This window comes from Theropithecus gelada, chromosome 7b (genome assembly GCF_003255815.1).
Source record: "Theropithecus gelada isolate Dixy chromosome 7b, Tgel_1.0, whole genome shotgun sequence".
NCBI classification, from domain to species: Eukaryota; Metazoa; Chordata; class Mammalia; order Primates; family Cercopithecidae; genus Theropithecus; species Theropithecus gelada.
In genome coordinates, this window is record NC_037675.1 from 59,475,867 (window position 1) to 59,489,400 (window position 13,534).

At 43.0% G+C, this 13,534-nt stretch overlaps 1 protein-coding gene across 2 annotated transcripts in view; it reads right to left on the reverse strand.

Moving 5' to 3' along the window:
- ARMH4 (armadillo-like helical domain containing 4) overlaps nt 1–13,534 on the reverse strand; it is a 301,177-nt gene that overhangs the window by 145,071 nt on the left and 142,572 nt on the right. Inside the window, exon 1 of one of the 2 annotated variants that reach the window (XM_025393063.1) lies at nt 10,160–10,314. The exons of the other annotated variant lie outside the window; for it this stretch is intronic. The gene's annotated coding sequence lies outside the window, so the exon portion shown is untranslated. Of the gene's footprint in view, nt 1–10,159; nt 10,315–13,534 lie in introns of those variants that run through there. 2 annotated transcript variants of the gene reach the window in all.

Sequence of the window (13,534 nt, forward strand, 5' to 3'; positions counted from 1 at the left end):
ACCCGGGAGGCGGAGCTTGCAGTGAGCTGAGATCCGGCCACTGCAACTCCAGCCCGGGAGACAGAGCGAGACTCCGTCTCAAAAAAAAAAAAAAAAAAAAAAGATAAAAAATGTATTATAGTATTTAAAATAAACTACTCACATTCTCATTACAACTAAAACTATATTAAAATTGTTAATTTCCCCCCAAATTTAAGAGTTTCAGCTCTTTTTTTAATCTATTTTGCTGAGTAGGACCTTTTCTCTTCCCATCATCAGAAATTTCTCAGAGATGTTGCAAGTTTTCTAGAAAATTAAACCTTGAAACTAAAATTCTAAAATAAAAACCTCAACTTTATAAAGTTTACATTTTTTTCTTTCTTTCATGTCTAATCATTCCATGATCTAAGTTAAGCAAATGATGTGCACATGTGAAATTTATAAATTTATTATCATAGGGCCTTCTTCCCTTAAGGAGTTTCAAAGCTTCCACGTGTTATCTCATTTAGTCTTGTAGGTCCTTTCAAGAAGGAAGAAAGGTAAAGTCCTCAGGACATGATCTACACAGCTGAAGACAAAAAGAAGGCTGAATTTTCTTTCCTTCCTCTTTTTTTTGTTTTTTTTGTTTGTTTGTTTGAGACGGACTTTCACTCTGTCGCCCAGGCTGGAATGCAGTGCGATTCAGCTCACTGCAACCTCCAGCTCCTGAGTTCTTGTGCCTCAGCCTCCCGAGTAGCTGGGACTACAAGCATGCACCACCATGGCCAGCTAATTTTTGTATTTTTATTAGAGATGGGGTTTCACCATGTTGGCCAGACTAGTCTTAAACTCCTGACCTCAAGCGATCCAACTGCCTCAGCCTCCCACAGTGCTGAAATTACAGGTGTGAGCTCCCCTCCCCTTCCCTTCCTTCTCTTTTTTTCTTTCCACGGGCTGGACTTGAACTCCTGGGCTCTAGCAATCCTCCTGCATCAAGCTCCTAAGTAAGTAGGACCACAGGCACGCACCACCACACAGCACAAGAAGACTGACTTTTTCTACGTGAGAAAAAAAGGAATCCATGGATTTAGAGCCAAGGCTTCCTGCCAACTACCACCACCATATGAGTGTACCATCTTGGAAATTGGTCCAGCAGCCCCAGTCAGCCCTTCGGATGACTGCACCCCTGGCTGACATCTTGACTACACCTTCTTGAAAGACTTTGTGCCAGAACCACGCAGCTAAGTTACTTCCAAATTTGTGATGCATAGAACTGGTACAAAATAACAAATAATTATTGTTATTTCAAGCCACTAAGCTATGGGGTAATTTGTTACACAGAAATCTTGAGTCCACGATGCTTCAGGGAAATACAGGAATGGAATGGCATCATGAGTATAATAGTGTCATGTGCAGAAAAGAAACAGCATATCAGGGATTACAAATTTAGCAGAAGAAAACGGAAGCCAGAGATGACTAAAAGAAACATTAAGTCCGCAAAGAATCTGCAAGGATAATGAGAGGGATGCTAAGTTTCCCCATATGCAAATGGGGGTTTGAAACAAACATATCTGAATATTAAATTACATACTGTTAGCTAGCATTGTTTTTGTTTGTTTGTATGTTTGTTTTTGAGATGGGGTCTCACTCTGTTGCCCAGGCTGGAGTGCACTGATGCCATCTCGGCTCACTGCAACCTCCGTCACCCAGGTTCAAGTGATTCTCCTGCCGCAGCCTCCCAAGTAGCTGGGATTACAGGTGCCCACTACCATACCCAGCTAATTTTTGTATTTTTAATAGAGATGGGGTTTCACCAGGCTGGTCTCGAACTTCTGACCCCAAGTGATCCACCTGCCTCAGTCTCCCAATGTGCTAGGATTACAGGCATGAGCCACTGTGCCCATCTTTTTTTTTTTTTTTTTTTTTTTTTTTGAGACAAGAGTCTTGCTCTGTCACCCAGGTTGGAGTGCGGTGGTGCGACCTCAGCTCACTGCTCCCTCCACCTTCTGGGTTCAAGTGATTCTCCTGCCTCAACTTCCTAAGTAGCTGGGATTACAGGTGCCCGCCATCACACCCAGCTAATTTTTGTATTTTTAGTAGAGACAGGGTTTCACCATTTGGCCAGGCTAGTCTCGAACTCCTGACCTCAAGCGATCCATCCACCTCAGCCTCCCAAAGTGCTGGGATTACAGGCGTGAGCCACCACACCTGGCTGCATTGTTCTTTTCTAAAAAGAGAAAATGGCAAAGATATTTGATAAAGAGGAAACAGCATGTGCCACAGCATGTCAACATTCTGGACATTAGTTATCACTGTACTTTAGATGAGCCAGAATGTACTCTAATTCATAGCCAGGTAACAGATCACTGAATTTGGCTTGATGCCTCTATTTGCCTTCCTTAAAACAAAAACGTAGTGAAGGGGCCAGGTGCAGTGGCTCATACCTGTAGTTCCAATGCTTTGGGAGGCCAAGGCAGGAGGATCATCTGAGTCCAGGAGTTTGAGACCAACCTGAGCAACAGGGCAAAATCTCATCTCTACAAAATTAGCCAGGCACATGCCAGTAGATCCAGCTACTCGGAGGTTGAAGTGGGAGAATCACTTGAGACCGAAAAGTCAAGACTGCAGTGAGCCATGATCACACCACTGCAGTCCATTCTGAGCGACAGAGAAAAGCCCCTGTCTCAAAAACAAACAGACAACAACAACAACAACAACAACAAAAACATATGAGGCCTGGCACAGTGGCTCACACCTGTAATCCCAGCACTTTGGGAGGCCGAGGCGGGCGGATCATGAGGCCAGGAGATTAAGAACATTCTGGCTCACATGGTGAAACCCCGTCTCCACTAAAAATACAAAAAAATTAGCCAGGAGTGGTGGCGGGCGCCTGTAGTCCCAGCTCTTCAGGAGGCTGAGGCAGGAGAATGGCATGAACCTGGGTGGTGGAGCTTGCAGTGAGCCAAGATCGCGCCACTGCACTCCAGCCTGGGCGACAGAGGGAAACTCCATCTCAAAAAAAATATATATATATATATGATAGCTGTGAAACAAGAGTATTGACAGTCAATGAAATTACACCTTTGGGTTTCTGTTCAGACAAATTCACCTACTAAATTCTATCTACGTGCTTGAAGAGTCATAAAAGCTATAGAACGCTATGGTTCATTTCTGATCCATTCAGGTAGCTGCTCCTTCCTAAACAAATACTTTTTCTATTCAGTGAAATCTTACTGAACGTGTGGCCTAAAACCTTGGCCCACATGACCCCATACTTCTGAATAAAAATCTGAAAACCCCAGGCCATCATGAATGGTAATAAGAGTTTAGAGGGCCTTGGGCTGGCATCAGAAAAATGATTCCTGAATCGTAACTTTATTGATGCTAAAACTTGCTTATATGATACTGAGCAAGTGGCCCCAGTTTCTCCTTTGACAAAATGAGGAATTAAAATAATCATTGAAATCCCTTCTTCATCCATGATTTTATTCTTACACCTCACCTATATGACATAAAATAAAAATACAAATATTTCTATATTCCTATAATGTTGCCATCAAGTAGGAAAGGCGCTCAAATGGTGGAGCAGATGCTTTATGTGTTATGTGTATGTTATGGAGTCGTGTGGACTGAGAGAAAAATTTTACAAACAAATCAGACCAAGGGAAGAAGGGATAGATAATAAAGACTTAATACAGCCCCACTGCCTTTCCAAAACATAATTTTCCTTCAAAGTTTTATTTTCACCTGTATCTTGGGTTTTAGGATTTTTGTGTGGAGGGAATTCTGCTATTGCTCCAAAAGACTTTCCTTCTGTGATTGTCAGCCACCTGCTTTCTAAATTCAGTGACAACAGAAAGAGTGGGGCTGAACCACAAGCCTTTGCTTTTTTCCCCCTTTTCAGAGGCATTTATGCAAGCTTTCTCTATGTCTGTGTATTGAGGCCATATGTTCCCTCTCCCCACTATTGAAAGCAACGCTTGTACGTTAAAAGGAAAAAAGACAACCTGTAAGAAGAATAACAGGGAACACGCCTGCAACTCAGATAAACTGATAGATGACCTTCAAATTCCCGGATTTTCTCCATCTTTCAAAGCCCAGTATAGGTTCAGGTAGCCACTCCCATTAGTCTGATGTCCCACAATGGGAGTTACATGACGCTCAAAATAAATAAAAGAAGACTGTTGTCAATTTGACAATATTTCTAAACCTAAATAACCATCTGCAACCATATTTTAAGCCTTTTCCTTCTTCCTCAATACTGTATCCCCTTCCTGGCAACGTGCCTGACACAGAAGAAATGCTCAGTAAATATTGGCTGAACAAACAGATGAATGTCTATAGCCCACTTTGCTGGAAGAAGTGGAAGGAGGAGAGATTCCATTGCATATTAGAATTCTGTGTCTTAATTATCTTCAATTAGCTCAATCATAAGAATATTTAACAAACAAACAAAAAGAACATTCCTCTTACTTTTCCCTCCCACTGTGTATTTGGATGCTGCTTTCTTTTCCCTGTCTCTCTCGATGCAAATTAATTCAGATAAATAAGTTCTAACCAAATTACCAACTGATGTTGGGTATCAGCTTTGAATAGCTTAAAAAGCGTCTCCTTCAGAGCAGGTCAGTAGCACTTTGTCGATCATTTGCTATCAAGGTATCTATCCTAATAGCTTGGCATTCTTCTGAACAATTTACGCATTTCTGCCACCAGTGAGCAAGATAAGCTGTTCTGTCAGGCATTATCTTTGACAACCTTACATAGCTACAGTCCAGAATCTGTTTCTTTGTCAAGTCTAGGCATATTCAAGTTTCAAAGACAAATGAAAGGCAACATAAAAAAACACCAGCCTTGGCCATCTGGTTAATTAGATTTTGTAAGCACTGGGTCAATATTTTTTCCAACTAAAATGGAAAAAGCTATTTCAGTACGTTACCAAAATGAAAACACAAAAGGGAAACCAATATGTTAAATCATTCTCACCAGTGATGAAGCTACTATTTCCAGCGTAAACTGAGTTTCACATATAATATTAAGGCACAATGAGCATCGCCCCAAGAGTACTCAAGACAAAGGAGGACTGTAGAGTTTGCCAATAAACTGGTGACAGTTTGCTTTATATTTTCCTTTTCTTATGATACACACAAAAACTACAGAGAGCTACTGTGGGGTAGGTGAAGAAAGCTACCTCATCTTGGCTTTTCATTGTCAACTGTAAGTTACTTTGATGACACTTCAAACATAACCATCTTCATCTGAACTTTGGTGGCCACCTTGAACTCTTCTCTCCTTTACATTCTAGATTCACAACTGCTGTGGATCCTCCTCTCATAACCTCTTTTGGAATTGTAACTTCTGATCACCTCATTGGATTGTTAGTATTTTAAATGCCTCTTAATCGATGACCTTGTCTAGGCTCTCTCCTCTCCAATCTATTTTATATAATCCAGTATTTTATATAATCCAGATTTTTTTTTTTTTTTGAGACAAAGTCTCACTCTGTCACCAGGCTGGAGTGAAGTGGCGAGATGTCAGCTCACAGCAACCTCCGCTTCCCAGGTTCAAGCGATTCTCCTGCTTCAGCCTCCCAAGTAGCTGGGACCACAAGTGCGCGCCACCACTCCCAGCTAATTTTTGTGTTTTTAGGAGAGATGGGGTTGCACCATGTTGGCCGGGATGGTCTCAATCCCTTGACCTCATGATTCGTCCGCCTCAGTTTCCCAAATTGCTGGGATTATAGGTGTGAGCCACCACACCCAGCCAGTTTATTCTGAAGACTAAAAATTGCAATAATCAATCAAAGACAGCTACCACTTGGGAGCTGCTATGTGCCAAGCATTCTAAGTGCCCAATGGAAATTATCTTATTTAATCCTTACAACAACCTAATAAGGTAGATACTGTCGTTATTCCCACTTTTTAGATGAGGAAAACAACAGGCCAGTAGAGGATAAGTAACTTGCCTAAGGAATAGTGTCTGGTTTTGATCTTTTGGATTCTGCAAGAATTCAAGGTCCCTACCTTTGCCACACAACTCTCTGCTTTCCCAAAACACAGCATATAATGTCCCCAAATATACAATTGCCAAGGTCCATATCTAATAATGCAACCCCACACCATGGTGCCCAGTATAAACACCATCATCAGTCACATACATAGCACTTTTAAGTGCCATACTCATCTCAGGCTCTTAAGTTGGTGTTTTGTTTTGTTTTGTTTTCGAGATGGAATCTTGCTCTGTTGCCCAGGCTGGAGAGCAGTGGCATGATCTTGGCTCAAAAAAACCTCCACTTCCCAGGTTCAAGCAATTCTCCTGCCTCAGCCTCCCGAGTAGCTAGGATTATAGGCACCCACCACCATGCCCCACTGATTTGTGTATTCTTAGTAGAAATGGGGTTTCACCTTGTTGGCCAGGCTGGTCTCGAACTCTTGGCTTCGTGATCCACCCACCTTGGCCTCCCAAAGTGTTGGGATTACAGGCATGAGCCACCATGCTCAGCATTCAGGCTCCCAAGTTTTGAGGATGACACTGTACGACCCATGGTTCCCTGCCCAGGTATCCAAACCCTGGCCTCCCAGGTCACGTCCCATTCTGGCCCATTCTTTCCCCACCCTTCTAGCTCCTGTAGCATGAATTGTCATGTAAGTCTCAGCACCTCAAATGAGATTGTGTTCTTTGCACACAAACACTAGTCTTTACCATTCCTTTTTTTGCCACATAATTAGCAATAAGGGTAGGCACAAAGAGGAGAGATTCCATAAATATTTGTTGGCATGATGTGAATATAAATAACCATTTAAGAATGTGAAAAAGAATGTTTAGAGTCTTTATTTTGTACTGTAAGTTTTTTTAATGACATTTCATGGTCTAACTGTGTCTAATTGTATGTTTTATTCAATACCTAGCCAATTTTGGCTACTTATTTAATGTGCCACTCTAACAATAACTTATATGTTCTCATTTCTGCTATATTTTAACATTTCAGAGTTTATTTCATACACACACACACACACAACAGACCAACAGTTACAGGTAGCAAGTCTTACAGCTTCAGGTCAACATGATTGAAATACCATCTCATCTTTTGAAATACAATTAGTGACTCTCTGATGAGGGGGAAAGTGTCTTAATAATCCTTGTGTCTTAATAATCTTTCCATTTTGTGTCTTTGTGTCTTAACAATCTTTCCATTTTGTTCTTTTCATGACCATTCCTCAATGACTAATTTATCATTGTCTTACTTTTTCTTTTTTTAAATCCTTAAGGTTCTTACTGCCAATACTATCTTATTGCCAATACTATTGTATTTATTTAGAGCTGAGCTTATAAAGACTTTCACCCTATTAACCCAGCTGTGGCACATGGCATTAAGGTACCACATTTCTGATTCACTGTGCTACTGACAATCATCACTGGTCTGTTATATTGGCTTTAGGATCTGGGCTGCAGCTATCCTTCACCATAAGTTAAATAGCTAAATAACAGACGATCCTTTCAGCAGCATGTTCCATCACAATGGAAGGAGAAGGAGTAAGTAACCACAAAGAAAAGCATGGTCCCCCAGGAGGAAAGCAGCCCCAGAACTGGCAGTAAAGAGGGTAAGTAGGCTGGGGTCAAAATAGCTACTCTGGAAACTAAATACCAGCAAAGCAATTTACCATCCCTGAAGACCATACCTAAGTCCTACATACTGAGCCCAAAAGCTTTAGTCTCTACAAATTAGTGATGTAGACAAATGAAGATATCCGTGCTTATTACCCCTAGAATATCATCTCATCCCTGGTAAAAGGAGATGGACTTGAAGATTTAAAAATAGGTTTCTTCGAGTTCCAGTTCTACCTTAGGCAAATCACTGAAACTCAGTTTTCTTGTTGTAAAGTAGAAATAACAATGCTTGTTATATTTTTTTTGAAGGGTGGAGAACACACACAAGTGATAATAGACATAAAAGCCGTTTGAAAAAAAGTACAGTATCATGCAACATAAGACATACCAGCATGCTACTGACATGCATTCCCATCAAACTACAGAAATGTGAGCAATCTGAAGCATCCATAACATCAGCCACAAATGGAGCAGCATTTTTTTCACCAAGGTATTTCCATGGAGCTTCCCCTTTCAGTTTTCACGTAGACAATGCGACCTGAGAGGCTTCTGCTGTCTGCAGAATCCTATCCTGATCAATCTTGATCAACAAGCTCTTCTCCATCCATCAGACAGTTTATTTCAGTGACCCAACTGGACACTTCATTTTTGTTTTTTGTGGTACACAAATGTAGCCATTTGCTTGACTAGATCTCTAAGTAGTTGACATTTAAAGGGAAGCTGAAACTAGCTTCAGATACTTTTCTTATAATCACCAAGTAAACACAATATGGAAAAATAAGATTGACCTCACATCTTGATTAGGGAATGAGTATTCATTTTACAAAAATTAAAACCAGGTTCCCTCTGAATAGACAGCTTCCCTATGTGAGAATTTTTATAAGTTCAATTAACAAAAATACAATTCCATACACAACTTTTCAGACAAACAGCTACAGAATAAAGGGCAAAGGACACCTTTAGTTGGAGAGTGGACGTTTTCCATAACAGATAAACCCATTTTCCTCATTTTGATTCTATACTTATATTTAGCATCAAACCATTTCTGTAATACCAAATTATAATATTGTAAAGATCTGGAAACTCCGGAATATATAGTAAGAAACCTCCCATGAAAACAAAGACAAATTCACATCTCCCTAATTGGCTCCGTTGCTGTAGCTACCTTATACTTGGTGAGCCTTGGGAATTTTTATGAATAAACTCAACCAATATCAAATCTGTCTGCTGCACAAGTGCTTGGTTCATTATTATGACAAATACAAAAAACACCACTTTATTCATAACAGCAAGTCAGAGTATCTTTAAATCTGTGTGTGTAAAAGAAGCAATGTTCTGATACTGTGAAACCTTACCCGGTTGTGTGTTTCAATAGATGCTACTGTGGGGTTCCACTGGCATGTGTGCCGAAGTCAATGACTGTAGATGCTTGGCTTAAAGAAGACTCCTTGGAGCCCAACAGCATCACTTGTCACCAAGGAAATAAACCAAAAGAAAGAGCAGGCATGTGAATTCTGACCACTCAAAAATTTTTGTTCTTTGGAGAAGAGATCCTTCAGAACTCTAGGGATGGTTTTGCAAACCACTCCACACTCCCCCTCAAGTTGCAAACTAAAACTTGCAAAGAAAGAAGACAGACACTTTAAAGCAGCCATCTCTCCTCTCTTCCACATCAGTTCTGCACTGAAATTGGATGCCAAGTGCTAGGCGGATCCTCGGGATCATCTGGGAATGTCAAGGATTTCTCATCTTTGAGAACCCAAACTCTTAAGGGTCCTGTTTTGTTCGCTCCTGCTTGCTTCCTCGCCAGCCAAGGTTCTACATGTTTGGAATCTACACAGGTCAGATTCTGTCAGTGACCACGAGGCACATGAGATAATTTGGGCACCTCCGGCAGCACCTCCCAACTATTCCGGAGTCTCAAGCAGAGCCTCGCCTCCCTCAGGTCTAACCCGCAGGCCCTCTTTCTAATTAAGTGACCTTTCCAAGGAGCGTCCTCCAGCCGCGTCCTGGGGGACGGGTCAGCGGCTGAGCAAGGAGGCTCGACATCTCTGCGCTAAACACTCAACTGTTTGTTTTCTGCAAAGTGGCAGGACATATTTCGGTGGCGACCGCAGCCCCGATTCGCTCCTCGATTGTTGGGCTCTGAGTGGCACTGGGGACACTGCGATCGACGGTTTGAAAGGAGTAAACCGTTGTTTTCGGGAACTTCTCTCTCACTGCTACGGGATTGCGAGCGGAGGGAGAAAGAAAAGCCCACACAAAAGCAGCCAGCCCTGCAAGCTCCGCCAGCACAAAGGCCGGCTCGCTGGTGCGGAGCTAGGAGGCTGGGCTGGAGCAAGGAGTGCCGTGAGTCCTCCGAGGCCTGCGCGCCGCGCCCAGCGCGCCCGGAGCTGCCCCCGCGCACCCCGCACCTGGGCACCGCGCTCCGGAGGAGGCTCGGGGCGCAAGCCTGGCGCACCCAGGGCTGCAACGCTCCCGGGACTGCACGCTCCCGGGACGACCCCACGTCACTGAGGCTCCGGTTCCGTCCCTGCCCCGGCGCCACGTCTGCAGCCGCGGCCGCCCAAGTGGCCGGAACCGGGCCCGTCCTCACCTGTGCGCCTTCAGCGGAGCAGCGCGCGGAGGACAGAGGCAGCGGCGGCGCTGGCGCTCGGCATCCCCGCGGCTGGCCTTGCGGCGGCGGCGGCGGCGACTCCCTAGCTGTCTGGGACGCTAGGGGGAGGGCGCTTCGCTTTGTTGCTTATTCATAAGGCCGCGGCTACGGCCGGGGATTGGGCGGTGAGTAGGTGTGCCCGCCCCGGCTCTGCTGGCACTGACAGCCGACGCCGTTGCCCCACGCCCCTCGGCGCCCACTTCCCCGCCTCCGCTCCCCCGCGGGGGTGGCTTCTGCTGGAGTCTGGGCACCTGGGACCCCTCAGAGATCCAGTGCTCCGCTTCCCGTCTTTACAACCGGAGCTTCTGCGGCAGCTCCGCTTCCCTACCTACAGAGAAAAGACCAGGGCACCGTTTACACAAGAAAAACCTCAATTTTGCTGGTCTTTGGTTCAGGCAAGGAGCGCAAATCTGAGACTGCAGAGTGTTCCTTGTGGAAACTATGGACAGCTTGGCAGGGCCCTTAAGTAGGACCCTTAAAGTAACTCTACACAGAATTTCCCTTTTCCGTCTCTCGGAGAGGTTGCAAACTAGTGCTAGTCATAAGTAAGGTTGATTGAGCCCTTGCACAAAAGTAGATGCTTTGCCCATTACTTTACCTGCTTAATCTGCGCGATAGAAGAGTAGACATTGTAATCCTCATTTTCCAGGGTAGGAGGTTAAGGCTAAGGGCTGTGTAACTTGTCCAAGGTCATCCGGCTCGCGTGGCCGGATTTGTGTCCTCCATTCTTGAACCTCTCAAGGACTGTTTTCTTTTTCTGTTATTTCTAATGGTGTGGAAAGAGGTGTTGGAATCTAAAGGCCCATTCTGGAACAACCTCCCCAACCCTAGCATTTTACATTTGCAGAGCACTCTTCACATTCGTCCGCTATTGTGCTTATGAACTCCCTTCTTCATAATAACTTAGTCCCCTTTTGTAGTTAATTATAAACACCTTGAAGTCAGAGCAAGCGCTGGTTCACCTTTGACCCCCACACCTAACACAATGCATAGGTATGTACTGGTTTCTGTTTGTTTGTTTGTTTGTTTGTGAGACAAGATTTCTCTCGCCCAGGCTGGAGTGCAGTGACGCCATCATGGCTCACTGCAGCCTCGACCTCCTCCTGGGACCTCAAGCGATTCCCCACCTCGGCCTCCTAAGTAGCTGGGACCACAGGCATGCGGCACCATGACTAGCTAATTTATTATTATTATTATTATTATTATTATTATTATTGGTAGAGATGGGGTCTCCCTATCTTGCCCTGACTGGTTTCAAACTCCTGGACTCAAGTCATCCTCCTGCCTTGGCCTGTCAAAGTGTTTGAATTACAGACGTGAGCCACGGTGCCCAGCAGGTATGCACTGTTACCCATTCTACCTCCCTTTAGAAATTATTATCTATGTATAATCATGTATTGATTAATTAGGGGAATACATTCTGAGAAATGTATCCTTAGGGGATGTTGTTGTTATGCAAGCATAATAGTATACTTACACAGACCTAGATGACATAGCCTACTATGTACCAAGGCTATATGGTACAGCCTATTACTCCTAGGCTACAAGCCTGTACAGCATGTTACTATACTCGGTACTGTAGGTAATTGTAACACAATGGTATTTCTATATCTAAACATTGAAACAATACGGTAAAAATACAGCATAAAAGATAAAAAATGGTGCATCTGTGTAGAGCACTTACCATAAATGGAGCTTATAGGACTGGAAGTTGCTCTGGGTGAGTCAACTCATGAGTGAGACTGTGAAGACCTCGGACATAACTGTACACTACTATAATGTACATAATCGTACACTACTGACATAACTGTACACTACTGTAGTTATGTAGGATATAACTGTATACTACACTACTACTGTAGTGTAAACAATGTACACTTAGGCTGTACTGTAGACAAAAACATTTTTTTCTTCAATAATAAAGTAGCTTACCATTTTTACTTTATAAACTTAAACTTAATTTTTTTTAACTTTTGACTCTTTTTTTTTTTTTTTTTTTTTTTGAGACAGGGTCTCACTCTGTCACCCAGACTGGAGTCCAGTGGTGCAGTCACAGTTCATTGCAGCCTGGACTTCCTAAGTTCAAGTAATCCTCCTGCCTCAGCCTCCCCAGTAGTTGGGACTATGGGCACATGCCACCATGGCTGGGTAACTTTTGACTGTTTTGTAATAACACAGCTTAAAACACAAACATATTGTACAGCTGTTCAAAAATATTTCATTTCTTTATTTTCTTATTCTATAAGTCTTTTTCTATTTAAAAAAACAAAATTTTAAAAGGCCGGGCGTGGTGGCTCACGCCTGTAATACCAGCACTTTGGGAGGCCAAGGCGGGTGGATCACCTGAGGTCAGGAGTTTGAGACCAACCTGGCCAGTATGGCAAAACCCTGTCTCTACTAAAAATATAAAAATTAGCCAGACATGGTGGTGCGTGCTTGTAATCCCAGCTATTAGTGGGGCTAAGGCAGGAGGATTGCTTGAACGTGCGAGGCAGAGGTTGCAGTGAGCCAAGATCGTACCACTGCACTCCAGCCTAGGCAACAAGGCGAGACTCCATCTCAAAAAAAAAAAAAAAAAAAAATTAACTTTTTAAACTTTTTGGTTAAAAACCAAAACAGAAACACACACATTAGTCTGAGCCCGTAAAGAGTCAGGATCATTATCACCTCCACATCTTGTCCTGCTTCAGCACCATGACTAACTCAGGTCTGGAAGTAGAATTCTATACTTGGAACTTAGATTATCATGTGGCTACTGAGTCTCTAAGAAGAGTAGGATGTTAGAAAGGGATACTGAAAAGGAGGCAGGAAGATGTCAAAGAAACTTTGAGGACCATAACACACATAGAACAGTCATCTCCTATGATAACAAGGCCTTCTTCTGCAATACCTCCTGAAGGACCTGCCTGATGCTGTTTTACAGTTAACATCTTTATTTACAAATAGAAGTAGTACACTCTAATGATAAGAGTATAGTACAGTAAATATATAAGCCAGAGTAACATAGACATTTGTTATTATCAAGTATATACTGTACATTACTGTATGTGCTATAATTTTATATGGCCGGCAGTGTGGTAGGTTTGTTTACACCAGCATCACCACACAAAGGAGAGTAATGCATTATGTTGCATTGCACTAGGATATTCCAATGGCTACCATGTCACTAAGTGATAGAAACTTTCCGGCTCCATCATAATCTTATGGGACCATCATTTTATATGCAGTTTGTGGTTGACTGAAACATTGTTATGGATACATGAGTACTTCCGGAATGTGATTGGATTGAGTTGAATCGATGAGGTTGGTTGGTTT